The following is a 16,787-nucleotide window of genomic DNA, read 5'->3' as shown; positions in this document are numbered from 1 at the left end:
GCATTAGGACTTACAGATGAGTTAGACTTTGCCAGATAAGGGAAAGAGAAAGGGTCTTACAGCAGATATAACAGCAAATACGGATGCACAAAAGAAAAGAGTAGCATTTTACCCACATTGTAATACAGTTATGCCTAGCTTGTTCATTTTTCATAACAAGCTGATGTTCCATTCTCACTGAAAAGTGGAGGAGCTGCCAAAAAATACTGGCAATAAATAGAACCAGTGTCCTTTAACCTAAATAGTTTTATTTTTTTAATTCAAAGTAGCCTCTAATGGATAAATAAATAGTTTCAAGTTCAGTTCCAGGTCAGAGCCATTTTTCCTTCTCTACTGCCTTCTCAAGTCAATGACTGAGTGTAGGGGAAACTTAAGGACTGAATGGCAGTGAGGGATAAGTACTTAGGTGGTCTCTCTGCTAATTTCTGCCTTGGCAGATTCTCATTCACCAATGCTACCAAGTGTGGTATTGGCCAGGTAGCACCATAACCTGGCCTCTGCAACATGATCTCTTAGCCTTATCAGACCCAGTGGTCCTCCTTGCTAATTTCTTTCTCACTGGCAGTATGGATACCCCTTGAATTTTGGCTTTCACTCTTCTTTATCACTGAACCAAGCAGCTCACCCTAAAGCCCTCAGCTAACATGGTGTCATTCAACCCTTCTGCAAAGAAGTTCTAATACTCAATAACTATATCTCAGTGGGGAAATTACTTAAATGACACACATCTACATTTTCTTCTTTGTCAAATGGGGTTCTTCTTCAGTGTGTGGTTGCATAGATTAAGTGAGTTAATAGCTACAAAATGCTAAGAAGGATGCCTGGCAAGTTTACAGGCAATGTGTGCTTGCTATTATTAGTTCTTCATTCCCTCTTGAGATGTGCACGAACTTATCGGTCCTTTCTCTATTGTGTGCATCGCACCTGGAGCCAGGAGGACTGCTTCAGGTCACTATGCAACTGCATCTTTGCTCTAAGGCTATGATGCTATCATGCCATCATCCTGCATGACAAGACGTCTTCTAACGCTTTTGACCTTTTATTCAACTTCAAGAAATCGCTCTTTCTTCTTGGGATTTTGCCTCTGAGAAGCGAAGACAGGACACACTGCAGATCTGAGAACCCTTGTTTTTTCCTCCCAGACCCTGAGCCAGAAGACATAGACTATTCCTTCCATTTTGGAGAGGAATTTCTCTTTATGTCTAAGATTTCCAGAACTGGCTCCTGATGTGAATATGAGCTAAGATATTTTCTAAAGAGTGTTTTCATTCCAAAGCCTGCCTTTCAGAACCACTGTTTTACCATGGACTCCCCAGATTTGATTTTGAGTGTCAAAGTGTCACACACAAATTCCTTCTCTTTATCTTCTTGATATAAAAATTCTGTTCCCCTCTAAGACAAATAATCCCTCTTGAAAACATAGTAAGAAAATAGCACACAATGAAATGTAAACAAGGAAAAACACAAGCATATATTTCAAAATTATTATTCTCACTTTATTCATAAGTATTAAAAGGTTTAGTGTTTTCAAAAAGCAAGAAGTAATGATTAATTTGGTGCTGTAAGTGTAGAACAAATGTCTGTGTGTGTTGGGGAAAGTGGGGTAGAAGTCAGAAGGTGGGTAAGAAGGCTAACAAGCAAGGTGCAAGAAGCCAGTTTCAATCAGGTTGAAAAGAGCATCATTTGCCAGGCTAAGTAATTTTTGCTCTTCATTTAGCCAAAATAACTACCCTGTGTTTTAAGTGGTGTTAACATTTGCATGTTCATTTCATGTGTTAGAAAATGAAGGCTCGAGCCATTAAGCTATGCTCCTATATTATCATCACTATAATTATTAGAGCTGGGATAAGAATCCAGTTTTCCTAATTTATAATTCATCACATTATCCTGTTTTGTTTTTTACTTCAAGCAACTTCTAGGGACAAGTTATAAATCAGCATTTTCACTTTTGAGATAAATGAGATAAATCTGAGAGAACAGTGACTTAAATCAAAAGCATTTCTTGGCTTCTGAAACTCCTGTTCTTCTAGCAAAACAGAATCCCAAGACTGTGTTCAGTAAGATTCTCTGATATATTTCTTGCTTGCTTATTACTCACTGTCTTTCTTGCTTTCACGGTTGGTAAAGACTCAGTAATTCTAACTATGAAGATATCAAACTGCATGTGTGTACAGTCTAGATGAAGTTATTTATTTATTTTTGCCACACAATTTTCTGAAAATGAAGATATAATTTCAAAAATGTCTACAGGATTAACTGCAAATCTTTTGTGGTGATATCCGTAATATATATTCTTTTATACGACAGTGTCACTTAACCAAGGCCTACGAGATAAAATAAGTTACTCCAAGCACATTTCTGAAACTAATATGAATCTATCTGAAATATCACTTAGAATCAATTGCAGATAAGTCTACTTGCAAAGAAGGCAGAGAATAAAATACAGTCTGCAATTAAATGATTACATTTGACTATGTAAAAAGCCAGTAATAGAAATTCATGACAGAAAGTAAATTCTTTAAATAAACAGTTTAGTTGCTATTTTCTTGGAGAGTGCAAAACTTCACTAATTGGAATAAATATTTAGTGAATATCTATTGTTTTTCCACTGAGGATGTACAGATGAATGAAGGAGACACAGTCTCTGCCCCCTTGGAGCTTACAATTGTACAAAGGTTAGAAGAAGAAATACAGTGTCTATGAGAATTCCTAATGTGTAAACCTTACCTAATACAAGGTGTCATGGAAGGCTTATACAGAGAAAATACCTTTAAACAAAGACATGAAAGTTAAGTAGAATTTGTCCAGGTAACGAGTTAAAGAAAGGTGTTCCCAGGAAGAAGAAATAGCATATCCCAAGGCTCTGATTGGGGATAAAGGGAATTTAGAGAACTCAAGGGATGAAAAACTATGGAAGAAGCAAAATGACAAGGGAAGTAGGGCCAGATCATGAGGGAATCTTGGCCAAGTAAAGTATTTTAAATCTTAAGTCACTAAAAACTTTAACTGGAGCAGTATCGTGGTTGCTTTTTATTTTTAGAAGATTACTTCAGATGAGAACCATGTTGCATACAATGGAGGGAGGCGTCAGTCACATTCATCATTCACCATTCATACAGGGTGCTGCTCAAGATACTATGTGCTGCTCCAGAATGGATCCAAGCTGATGAGAGTGAAAATAGGACTGTCATGGGAAGAGATGCATTGGTCCAGGCAAGAGATGACAGTGGCTTAGGTTTAAATGGCAGAAACATAGTGACGTGGAAGTATTTGCAACCAACATGTTAGGAGGTAGAATTCATGATATATAATGTGTGATTATGGGAGCTGATATAGAGAAAATAATCAAGAATGAGTCATTGCTTCCTGGTTCATTGGCTGTGGGTGCCATTTGGGGGGTACAGGCAGTGTGGGAGGCAGAGGGAATCATAACTGCTTTAGGAGGCATGGTAGTTTTGAAGGACCCATGAAACGTATGGTTGGAGATTCAGTACAGAATGTTTGGTATTTTGTTCTGGAGCTCAGAAGGTAAATTTGACCTAGAGACATAAAGTCAAAAATAATCACTATCGAGATGGAAGTGAAGTCACCGAAGTGGCAAAAATCAATAAATAAAAGCAGGCAAAGAGAAAACAGAGGGACCAGGGTGAAACCGTCAGGATGTCTACAGTTAAATGTCTAATAGAAAGGACTTCCCTGGTGGTCCAGTGGTTAAAGACTTCAGCTTCCAATGATCAGGGAGCGAAGATCCCACAAACCTCACCAACCAAAACATTTAAAAAAGGAAGAAAAAAAAAAAAGAAAAAAGAAAAAAAAAAAAGAGAAAAAAAAAGAGAAGAAAAAAAAAGAGAAAAAAAAAGAAGAAAAAAAAAAAAGAAAAAAAAAAAAAGAAGAAGCAATACTATCACTAGTTCAATAAAGACTTTAAAAATGGTCCACAGGAAAAAAATATCTTAAAAAAGTCTAATAGAAGAAAAGTAGACAGCGTATGGCAAAAACCACTACAATATTGTAAAGTAATTAGCTTGCAATTAAAATAAATAAATTAATTTTTAAAAAGAAAAAAGAAAAGAAGACACAGAGGTAGAAGCAAAGACAGGACAGGGGCATGGAGTTAAAGGAGCTGAGTCTTTTAAAGCAGAATGAGTGTTCAGTTATGTCCAAGATTGCTGAGAGGTCAGAAGGAGTGTCCATTCCATCCTCTGGCCTGGAGGGTCTTTCCCACAGTCGTGTCTAGGGCAGCAGTCCTAGTGGATTGAGCTGAGGAGTGAATGGGGGATGCAGATGTGGGGATGCAAGAAACTTGACTGTCAACTGAGCATGACAGAGAGGACGGGGGAAGACTACTGAGTACAAAGATTTCAGAGTGGATGGGAAGTGTCTAGTACAGAGCAAGGTTCTGAGTATACATGAGTAGCAAAGGACTGAAAGTGTGAAAGTTAACTGCTCACTTGTGTCCAACTCTTTGTGACCCCATGGACTGTAGCCCACCAGGTTCCTCTGTCCATGGAATTCTCCAGGCAAGAATAGTGGAGTGGGCTGCTATTCCCTTCTCCAGGGGATCTTTCGGACCCAGGGATTGAACCCAGGTCTCCTGCATTCAGACAGACTCTTTACTGTCTGAGCCACCAAGCAATTGCAGTGAAAAATCACCTGAGAGAGTAAGGGAATTCTGAGGAATAATTCCTCCACTGGGTTACATGGCTGTGAGAAGTTGTATGGGGGTGGTTGTGGGACCAATGGCTTCTGCTTTCTCTGCAAGTAGGCCAAAGAGTTAAAGCACAAAAAAAAAAAAAAAAAGAGTTAAAGCACACACCCAAAAAACAGTGTCAAGCTTTGAAGAGGGCTATCAGTCCTGGGTGTTCATTGGAAGGACTGATGCTGAAGCTGAAACTCCAACACTTTGGCCACCTCATGCAAAGAGCTGATTCATTGGAAAAGACCCTGATGCTGGGAAGGATTGGGGGCAGGAGGAGAAGGGGACGACAGAGGATGAGATGGCTGGACGGCATCACCGACTCGATGGGCATGAGTTTGAGTAAACTCCGGGACTTGGTGATGGACAGGGAGGCCTGGCGTGCTACAATTCATGGGGTCACAAAGAGTCGGACACGACTGAGCGACTGAACTGAACTGAACTGAAGAATTGTTTAAATGTCTTGTGGAGATCGGAGATAAGTGATAAGAGAAACACTGCACTACCAGGTAATGTTCAGGGCCCAGTTTAAATTGGGAGTCAAGGATCAAAATCACTAGTACGTTAAAGAAAATGGAAGCACAAAAATCAGAAAGAGAAAAACAAATATCGTATATGAACATATATGTGAAATCTTTTAAAATGGTATAGATGAGACTATCTGCAAGGCAAGAAGAGAGAAGCAGACGTAGAGAACGGACTTGGACTTGGGGGAAGGAGTGGGTGGGACAACTGAGAGAGGAGCACTGACATACACCCTGACATATAACATACAACATACATAACATACAACATATAACATACAACCAACATACCATGACATATCCCATACAACTATTTGATGACCGTGTGTGAAACAGACAGCTCGTGGGAAGCTGCTCTATACCACAGGGAGCTCACCTTGGTGCCTGTACTAATCTGGAAGGTGGGATGGGAGGGTGGGAGGAAGGCTCAAGAGGAAGGCTCAACACTTTATTTGAAGTTTTTCAGGTTATAAATCTACCTAATTGTCATATTAGCCTATATATTTGTATCTAGCCATTTGCTCTCCACTAACTAACTGAATCAATCTTTGATTATATTTTAAATGATTAATTGTAGGAAAAATAGATTAATTCATTTTCCTCTGTGATGGGCATAATTTTGTTCTCTGAATATTTCAGGTCCTTGGCCTATGGTAGAATTTCACTTCCTGATCCACTTAAGTGTAAGGAGCACCATGTGATTATTTCTAGACTATTAGTTGTGAATAGAACTTTTACAAGTACTATAGGCCAAAATTTTAATTGCCAGTACAAAACCACAAAACTTCCCATTATCCTCTAAGCTATTCAGTTAGTAGCTGCTCCATAAGTCAAAGTTTCTGAGTAAATTAAATGAAAAGTCACTTCCAACACCATATGATAAACAAGCAACATAAGTATAAAATAAACCTTTGTTATTTTAAACCATTGATATTTAGGGTGTGTGTGTGTGTGTAACTTTTCCTGATAAAGCTGATAAAAAATTATAAACCTGCAATAAAAAATATAGTTTTATTTGAGTAACAAATACAATCCAGATTTTTTTCCCACTCTGTCCTTGGAACCATTTAATAATGATCACAACTTTGAGTCGTCTTGGCATTTTTCCTACTTTTCTCTCAAGGTGTAATGGTTAATTTGCTTACTCTCATAAAAAGTGTATTAGATATGTCTCTGATTGATATATGGAGACCCAGTTCATTACTTTTAACTATCACATAACATCCCACTAAATGAATATGCTACTTTAGTCTGATTAGCAGGTATACACATTTGTCTGTTAATAAACATTTAGGCCATTTTAAATTTCATAGCTCCATAGTAACAGATCATCTTTCTACATATCTCATTATATACACGTGTAAGCAGGACGTCTGGTTGTAGGGTGGATCCATTTTGAGTTTTAATATATAATTGCTAAACTCTCCTCCAATATGACTAAATCATTTATACTGCAACCATTTTTGTTAGACTTATTCCTATATTTATTGCTTTGGTTTATTAAGTAGGTAAGAACCTGACTTATTCCACATACAAAAAAACCCATTTGAATGGTGATTATGATCTGCATTGTTAAGGACTTTGGCAATACACAGATAAACAGAGCACAATTAAGGAGCCATCACTACACAAACAAGATCACCTTGATTCTTTGTATTATGATTTATTAGGTAAAGTTGGGATAATATTTTCTTTAATTGCAGTCACTTATGAAAATAAGCTTTCAAATATGGTACACTTACCATATTTTCTCCATCTTCAAACTGAATAGCAAATTATATAAAATTAGTCATTTCTTATATTTCACTGTGGTTTTATTAGATGATGGTTTATTATCAGATGATGGTCTTGGTAAACGCTAGGAAGAATTTACTCTTACTGCAAATGGAGACTGGGAATCTTCTAAGTTACTTTCACTACAATTCTATTTGAAAGATGGAAAAGTACAGTACTATCTGAAGATGGATTAGAATTATTTTGAAACATATATTCTAAATTTTAGCTTTTATATTTACAAAGCACTTTAAAGATGAGGCATGAACAATAAATCAATAGATGAGAATCACAAAAGATACTCAAATAAAATGAAAAGTCAGAACAAGAAGAAACAAAGACAAATCCAGCAAATAGGAAACTGCAAGACAGCGGATTCTGATCCAGCTGTCAGTGATCACTTTAAATGTGAATAGTCTGAAAGCACTTTAAGAGATCTTCAGCATTACCTGAATCTATACCTATAAGAAAGCCAATTTAAATACAAAGAGTTATATAGATTAAAAGAAGGGATGGAGCTACTATAGACAATAGTTTGGCAGTTCCTCAAAAAGTTAAAACACAGAATTACCATGTGACCCAGAAATTCCACTCCTAGGTATAGATCCAAGACAACTGAAAACATGTTCACCAAAATCTGTACACAAGAATTCATAACAATCTAAAAATTGAAACAATTCAAATGCCCATCAGCTAATAAATGGATAAACAACATTGGACATAGCTATACAAAGGAATATTAGTCAGCCATAAAAAGCAACAAAGCGCTGATACATGCTGCAAGTGGGAAACCTTGCAAACATTAGGATAAGTGAAAGAAACAAGAAACAAAATGCCACATATTATATGATATCTCTACAATGGGCAAAACCATAGTGACTTAAAGTAGGTTAGTGTTTGCCAGGAGATAAAGGGAGGGGAGAACTGTGATTAATTGCTGAAAGACTGAGATGTCATTTTGGGATAATGGAAATATTCTGGAATCAGATAATACTGATGGTAAAACAATAGTGTGAATATATGGAAAACCACTCCATTGAAGGCTTCAAAATGATAAATTTTGTGTGAAATTTATCTCAGTAAAAAAACTTTGAAAGGATGCAAAAAGTTACACAATGAAAGCACAAATCAAAGAAAGCTAAGTAGCTTCATTAATTTTAGACCAACATCAGAACAAGGAAAATGTTTAGGAATAAAAAGGGACATTACATAATAACACAGGGGTCAATTCTCCAAGAAAACATAACAATTCTAAGCAATTGTGCACCTAACAGAGTATCAAAATGCTTAAGGCAAACGCTGACAAAACTAAATAGGGAAACATATAAATCTACTTCTAGAGCTGGAGACTTCACCACCATAAACAAGCAGGCAAAAATTTAGGAAGGACCTTGAACAGCACTGTTAATCAACGTGGCATAATTCACATTTATGGAACCCTCTAAACACCAACATTAAAATGGACATTTTTTCTCAAGTGAGCATTAAACAGTCATCAAGATAGACTATATTCTGGTTCATAAAATAAACCTTAACAAATATGGAAGAATATAAATCATGCAAAGTATGTTCTGCCACCATAATGGAAATGAACTAAATATCACTAACAACACTAGAAAATGGTCAAATACTTGGAAAATATACATTTTTAAATAATCATGGGTTAAAAAAATCAAAGAAATTTTTAAATATTTTGAATTTAATTATAATGCAAATACAACTTATCAAACATTGTGGGATACAGCTAAAGCAGTACTGACCTCAAGGGATAGCTATAGCATAAAATGAACATGTTTTTAAAAAAGAAAGACTACCAATCAATCAGTCTTAGGTTTTCATCTTAAGAAACCAGAGAAAGAAGTGTAAATTAAACTTAGCACCAGCATAAGAATGGAAATAATAAATATGAGAGTAGAAATAAATTAACTAAAAACAGGAAGGCAATAGACAGAAATCAATGAAAACAAAATCTAGTTATCTGCCAAGAATAATAAAAAGTTCTACCTAGGCTAAGCAAGAAAAAACAAGAAAGAAAAAAATTACCAATATAAAAAATGAAAGAAGGGCTCTCACTACTTATCCAATGAACATTTGAATGATAAAAGAATATGAAGGACAATTCTGCAACCATAAATTCAAAAATTTAGATAAAATGAAACAATTCTTCAAAAGCTGCAAACTACAAAATTCACTCAAGGAGAAACAGATAATCTGAATAGACCTATACCTATTAAAGAAATTAAGTAATTACTTAAAAATCTTTAATTTGAGAAAGAAAAAAACCCCAAGCCCAGATGATTTCACTCATAATTTGTCCAAATATTTAAGGAAAACACATTAGCAATTCTACACAGTCTCTTTCAAAAAATAGAAAAGAAGGGAATATTTTCCAGTTCATTCTATGAAGTCATTAGTGTTAGCGTTAGTCACTCAGTCGTGTCTGATTCTTTGTAACCCCATGGACTGTAGCCCGCCAGGCTCCTCTGTCCATGGGATTCTCCAGGCAAGAACACTGGAGTGTTCTTTTCCTTCTCCAGGGGATCTTCCCGACCCAGGGATCGAACCTGAGTCTCCTGCACTGCAGGCAGATGATTTACTATCTGAGCCACCAGGGAAGCCCTATGAAGTCATAATTACTCTACTATGAAAACCAGACTAAAAACATTATAAAAAAAGAAAACTGAAGACCAATGTCACTCATGAACACAGAAGCAAAGATCTCTAACAAAATGTGAAATAAAACTCAGTGATACAGGAAGCTCAGCGTGGCACTCTGTGATGACCTAGAGGGATGGTATATGGGGAGGGGTGGGAGACTCAAGAAGGGGGCTCTATATGTATAATTGTGACTGATTTGCATCGCTGTATGGCAGAAACCAACACAACATTATAAAGCAATTTTCCTCTAATTAAAAATAAATAAATTAAAAAATAAAAAATGAACATAGGTGCTAAAAAATAAAACTAATATTTAAAATTTGAAAAATCTCAGTGATATATAACACACTATGGCTAAACAGGGTTCATTATAGGACTGCAATGCTAGTTTAACATTCATAAATGTTAACAATCAACATAATAGAAATAAATACTATATAATCATATTAATAAGTGCAAAAAATTACTTGACAGACTTCAAAGTCCATTCAGGATAAAAACTCCCCCAAACCTGGAAGAGACTGAAACTTTTTTTAACCTTACAAAGGATATATAAGGCAAACCTACAGCTAACATCACACTTAATGTCAAGAGACTTAATGCTTATCTTCAGTATCAGACCAGTCATAGATTATTCTTCTCACCACTCATATTCAACAATGTATTAGAAGACCTATCAAGTTCAGTAAGGTAAGTACATATTGTGAAGGAAGACATAAAACTCCCTTTGTTGGCTGATGACATGACTGTCTACATGGAAAACCCCAAAGTCTATAAAAATTTCCTAGAAGTAGTGAGTTAAGCAAGAACTCAGGAAGCAAGGCCAGTATGCAAAAGTCAGTTGATTTCCTAGATACTAATATTAGTAGCTGGAATTTTAAATAAAAAGTATTTATAATATCATCAAAAATGAACCACATATAAATATAAAAAAGAATATATAGGATCTATATATAGGAAAGCCATAAAACACTGATGAAAGAAATCAAAGAATATGAAAATAAATGCAGAATGAATGCTCATAGAGTAGAAAAGTTAATATGGTTAAGATGTCAGTTCTTCCCTATTTGATCTGACATTTAACATAATCCCAATAAAACCCTCAAAAGCTTTTCTGTTGACATCAACCATTTTTAAAACTTATCTGGAAAGTGAAGATACTAGAGTAGTGTGAAAATCTGAAGAGAAAATAATTAAAAGACTCAATTTACCCAAGTCTAAGATTTCTGTAAAGCAACAGGAATACAGTGTGGTATTACTAAAAGTATCAGTTCAGTTCAGTTCAGTCGCTCAGTCGTGTCCGACTCTGTGTGACCCCATGAACCGCAGCACGCCAGGCCTCCCTGTCCATCACCAACTCCCGGAGCTTACTCAGACTCATGCTCATCAAGTCGGTGATGCCATCCAGCCATCTCAACCTCTGTCGTCCCCTTCTCCTCCTGCCCCCAATCCCTCCCAGCATCAGGGTCTTTTCCAATGAGTCTAAGTATAGATATATATTAAAAGATTAACAAAACAGATCAACAATAAAAACAGACCCCAAAAATAAAGCCGACTGATTTTTGACAAAGGTGCCATGGCAATTCAATGAAGAAAGGGTAGCTTTTTTAACAAATGGTACTAAAAGAGTTGGAAGAGCAAATGTACTTGGATAGGCTTTGAAAGGCAGTTGTTTGGTCAAATGGCAATCTATAGGTTACTGTGAAGCTAATTTTTAGATGTGATTAACATTTAAATCAGTCAGCTCTGAGCAAAGCAGATAATCCTCATCTAACCAAACTGAAGACCTGAAGAGAAGAAATTCTACCTCCAGACTGTCCTCCAGTTTAAGATAATCAGTACTTCCCAGTTCTCTAGTCTACCTGCTTTCCCTCAGGATTTTTGACTTCTGCATGTAAGCCAGTTACTTTAAATCAATCTCTGGATAGAGAGACAGACAGACAAACATAAAGACAGAGATGCATGCAAGCATACTCAGTTGCTTTAGCTGTGTCTGTCTCTTTGTGATCCTATGGACTGTAGCTCACCAGGCTCCTCTGTCCATGGGATTCTCCAGGCAAGAATACTGGAGTGGGTAGCCATGCCCTCCTCCAAGGGATCTTTCTGACCAAGGGATCGAACCCAAGTCTCCTCGGTCTCCTGCATCGGCAGGCAGATTCTCTACCCATTGAGCTGCCTGGGGAGCCCCCAAAGATAGAGATATATACATCCTATTGCTTCTGTTCCTCTGGAGAGCCCTGGCTAATACAGTTCACTGTATAGTATCTGAATCAGCTATTGGAAAGATAATTTCTTGCAATGGAACCCTAAGATTGCTGTTCATCTATGTTGCTGTCAAAACATGAGTTTCCCAGATATGGACCAACTTTGAATCACCCTAGTTATTTTACTTGTTTTCATTGATTCAACATGTTCTCAGTCTGCTACCAAAGCAAGCACAATTTTTGTTTGTTTGTTTAATTTTGGTGAGAGGTAAGTCAGTTTACTCCACTTGAAATTATTGTTTTTAGTCAAAAGCAGAAAGACTGGGTTGTTGGTTTAAATTTGATAAACACTATTAAGTCATGTTCCTAGTGTTTCTGAATGAACTAGGAGTTGGACATATGCTCCTGATTAAAAGAAAAAAAAAGACATTTGCCAAAAGTAGAAAATTGTATTCTCAAAAAATATCCAGAAGAAGAAACAAATCTCCAGTTAGCAGAAAGGATACCAAGATCTGTAGTCTTTAAACAGATGCTAAGCTTCTTAATTTGTACTCTATATCTCTCACCAAAAATATTTTACAATGTTTTTAATTTATGCATTAAGAGCAATAATATCTAAACTCCCTGCCTCACACCTGGCAAGAAACAGCTGCTGTTATAGCAGATGACATTATCTTCAGCTGCTGAGTGGACATTCATTCCCAGGATGTAAATAAGAATACCTGAGGATTAGCTACATATACACACAATGGGTAATAAAACTGAAGGAAAGTAATGGTCATCTGTTTCCTCAAGATAATCTTATTTGCCCCCAAATTCCAGAAAAAACACTCCACAAGCAAAACCTCAAAACCCTATCAGAGAAAGGTACCTTTCAACACTTCATATGATTGCTTCCAAAAAGTCTTCAATCAAAATTAAGTGCTAAAATTATGTAAGCTCAGAGAAATACTGTGACTGAGCTACACCTACAGCTCCGAGTTGTCTACATAACTAGAAGTTCTTGCCCCTTTATCACAGCTTCTGATTTCTCTAACTGAACAGTATCACACCTGGAGCTTGTTTATTTTAGAAAAGGGTAAATGAGCCCAAATGTTGATCTATTTACAGTTTCATAAAACCAAAGAGAGGACAATTTCCAAATCTATGTGCTAACCTGAAAGAACCCAAGGGATGAAAATATACCCACATTCTTGCTTAGGAGTAGTCAGACTTACTGGATAGTAATGCAGACACAGCTTTTTGGTCTTCTCACCACTTTCAACTGAAGAGGTCCCAGGAACCAGTCTGCACACAGAGACGGGTCAGCACTGGGGACCAAAAGAAGTCTCTCCAACACGTGAACACTGTAAGAGATCCAAACAAACAGAAAGGAAAAGGGAAAGATGCACACGGTTAATGGTGGTACCTCTACTGAAGAACCCATTCAGGCTCATCATCCTCTAGCAGGAAGCCCCAGGGTCTCAGGTGCTTTATATACCTACGTGGTAGTTCCTTGATTGCTAGGATATACATCCAAACCCCAGGCTAATCTTTTTCCCCAGTTTGAACCATCCTAAGTGCCTCACTCATTTTAATTTCTTCCATTTCCCCCAAATCCCCACTTTTCCTCCATTCCTAAACCTGGGATATTTCTCAGCCTCAATTTTAGAACTCTGTTCTAAAGAGGAGCCTGGTAGGCTACAGTCCATGGGATCGCAAAGAGTCAGACACGACTGAGTGACTTCACTTCAGTTCTTCTTCATATAGATTGAGTAAAAGAAAAAGGATGAAAAGAGGTATTTCATAGTTATGGAAAATCAAGGAATGAAAATCGCCAAAATTTTAAAATAAAATAAAATTAGAGGATTTATAGTACTTAATTTAAAATTCATTAGAAACAACCGTAATCAAACAATGTGGTTTTGGCAAGAGAATGTACATATAAATTAACAGATCAGAATAGAATCCAGATATCGACTTACACACCAAAGTGCAACTGAATTTTGAAAAAGAGTGCAAACCCAATTTGGTAAGGAAATGACAGTCTTCCACAAATGGTGTTGGGACAATAGGTCATCCATATTTTTTTTTAATCTTAATATATATTGTACATCTTATGTAAAAATTGATTCCAAATGGATCATAGACATAAGTGTACAAAGTGTACATAAATGTACATAAGTGTACATAGACATACAAAACTGTAAGAGAAAATCTTCAACATCTCAGGTTAGGCACTGAGTACTTAGACATGACATCAAATACATATTCCATAAAAGAAAAATATGATTAATTAGGTCATTGAAATTAAAAATATTTGGTCTCTGAAAGACAGGGAATGAAAAAAAAAAAACAAGCCACAAGCTCAGAGAAAATATTTAAAATTTCTTATCTAACAAAGAACTTGTATTGAGAATACATGAAAAACTCACAAAACTCAATGATAAGAAAACTCAACAGCAATGAGGAAAAGATGTAAACAAATAGTTCACCAAAGAAAATATACAGACAGCACATAAGGGCATCAAAAAAAAAATCAACATGAAGATTCATTATAGAAATACAAATTTAAAACAGAGTAAGATTTCACTACCCATCTATTGGGATCTTCCAGATGGCTCAGTGGGTAAAGAATCAACCTGTAATGCAGGAGACATAGGAGACCCAGGTTAGATCCCTGGGTCAGAAAGATTCCCTGGAGTAGGAAATGGAAACCCACTCCAGTATTCTTGCCTGAAAAATCCAATGGACAGAGGAACCTGGTGGGCTACAGTCTATAGTGTCACAGAGAGTTGGACATGACTGCATACACGAGGTGGAAAGAACTCATCTGTTAGAATGACCACATAGCAAACAAATAAACAACCACAAAGACACCTGCAAAACTAAGTTCTGGCAAAGATGCAAAACAGCAAGTAGGAATCTCAGGCATTACTGGTAGAAATGCAAATGGTACAGCCACTAAGAAAAATACCTTGCCAGTTTCTTATAAACATGCTGTAACTTTCTACTCAGAAATCCTACTCATAGGTATTTATACAAGTAAAATAAAAACATGCTCACATGAAAACCTTCTCACAAATGTTTACAGCAGTTTCATTTACCAAAACAAGAAGCAACCCACATGTCCTTCATCTAGGGAATGAACAGTCAAACTGTATTAACTCTATTTAAAGGAAAACTACTTGAGAATAAAATGGTTTACTGAACTTATAAAAAAGGGGGGCATGGTATCTACAACAACATGTAAATTTCAAATATACTGGTTGAAACAAGTTGGACTAAAAAGTTTACATACTATAAGAAGATGAATAGTTTTATTTGACATTCTGGGAATTATAAAACTTTATGGGTAGAGAACAGATCAGTGGTTCAGTTCAGTTCAGTTCAGTTTAGTTGCTCAGTCGTGTCCGACTCTGCAACCCCATGGACTGCAGCACGCCAGGCTTCCCTGTCCATTACCAACTCCCGGAGTCTACTCAAATTCATGTCCATTGCATCGGTGATGCCATCCAACCATCTCATCCTCTCTCGTCCCCTTCTCCTCCTGCTTTCAATCTTTCCCAGCATCAAGGGCTTTTCCAATGAGTCAGTTCTTCGCATAAGGTGGCCAAAGTTCTGGAGTTACAGCTTCAGTATCAGTCCTTCCAATGAATATTCAGGACTGATTTCCTTTAAGATTGACTGATTGGATCTCCTTGCAGTCCAAGGGACTCTCAAGAGTCTTCTCCAACACCACAGTTCAAAAGCATCAATTATTTCTGACTATAAAGTGTAAGTCTGAGGACATCTTGGGGGAGAGTGTTAAATTGTTCTGAATCTTGATTATGGTCATGTTTATGGGACTCTGTGCTTTTGTTAAATATCATAGAACCATGTAACATAAAGACTGAAACTTACTGTTTATAAATTTTAAATGAATTTGAAAAGATTAAAATCCCCCCAATTTCCATTTGAGCCAACAAACTGAGTACAGATTAATACATAGTGCTTGTTCTTAAAAGAAAAAGAACTTTTCACTATTTTAACCCTCTTTATTATTATAACATTTCATCTTACCAAAGAAAAATAACAGAATTCTTGTCTTCCTATTATAAAGCACCAATGTATTCAGCAGTGTTGCTAAAATACTCTGTCAAAGGGATGGAGGCAGAAAAGAAGAGATTGTGTGCTTTTTGATAAATCTTCACTGCTACATGTGTGGTTGTTCTGTAAGTAAGGGAATCTGCTATCTTGGTACTTTTCTGAATAGAGTTGTCTAACAGGAAGAATCAATGAAGTTACTGGCTGATTAATGAGCATAAAAACACAGAATGTTGCTATCTTTACTTACAATGAAAAAGTATAGACCTTAAGACTAAACAGAGCAAAAGACATATATTGTATGATTTATTTTTTCTACTCCTAGTTCATTGCTGTTAGGAACCTACTTCTATCTGCATGGTGATGAAAAATAAACTTTAGTAAGCAGCAGCTCAGTCAGTAAAGAATCTGCCTGCAATTCAGGAGACCTGGGTTTGATCCCTGGGTCAAGAAGATCCCCTGGAGAAGAAAATGGCAACCCACTCCAGTGTACTTACCTGGGAAATCCCATGGACAGAGGAGCCTGGAGGGGTCGTAAGAGTCAGATTGACTTAGCAAATAAACCACCACCCAACAATATGTGGGCTTTTTGTTTTTCTTTGGTTGTTTGTTTAGTGGGAAATGAGATTGTTGTATTGTGGGATCAAGTTGATTCCCTCTTATAAACAGCATTTGATGTAATGAATGTTAGCCTTTGAGTTTCTCAGGATTTTCCTATATTATTATCTGTTTTACCCCATCTATTTTGACTTTTTTTGTCCAGTAGAAGGAAAAAAAAAATCTATCATTTTAAGTATGTTATGGATTTTGCTAATTCCTACCAAAAGCCATTAGTGTTAGAGGAACAGGCAACTCCAGGGTGTTAGT

The 16,787-nt window shown here is 36.5% G+C and overlaps 1 protein-coding gene and 1 pseudogene across 1 annotated transcript in view; both read right to left on the bottom strand.

The window, feature by feature from the left end:
* Positions 1-13,126, bottom strand: part of LOC133072742 (histone-lysine N-methyltransferase SETMAR-like) — a 163,361-nt pseudogene extending 150,235 nt beyond the window's left edge.
* GNGT1 (G protein subunit gamma transducin 1) overlaps positions 1-13,150 on the bottom strand; it is a 177,092-nt gene extending 163,942 nt beyond the window's left edge. The window contains exon 1 of the mRNA XM_061166295.1: positions 13,073-13,150. The gene's annotated coding sequence lies outside the window, so the exon portion shown is untranslated. The remainder of the gene's footprint in view (positions 1-13,072) is intronic.
* Positions 13,151-16,787: the final 3,637 nt, after the last annotated feature.

Source organism: Dama dama, chromosome 18 (genome assembly GCF_033118175.1).
Source record: "Dama dama isolate Ldn47 chromosome 18, ASM3311817v1, whole genome shotgun sequence".
Classification (NCBI taxonomy): Eukaryota; Metazoa; Chordata; class Mammalia; order Artiodactyla; family Cervidae; genus Dama; species Dama dama.
The sequence above is the reverse complement of the archived record's forward strand: the minus strand, read 5'-3'. Positions and strand labels throughout refer to the sequence as shown.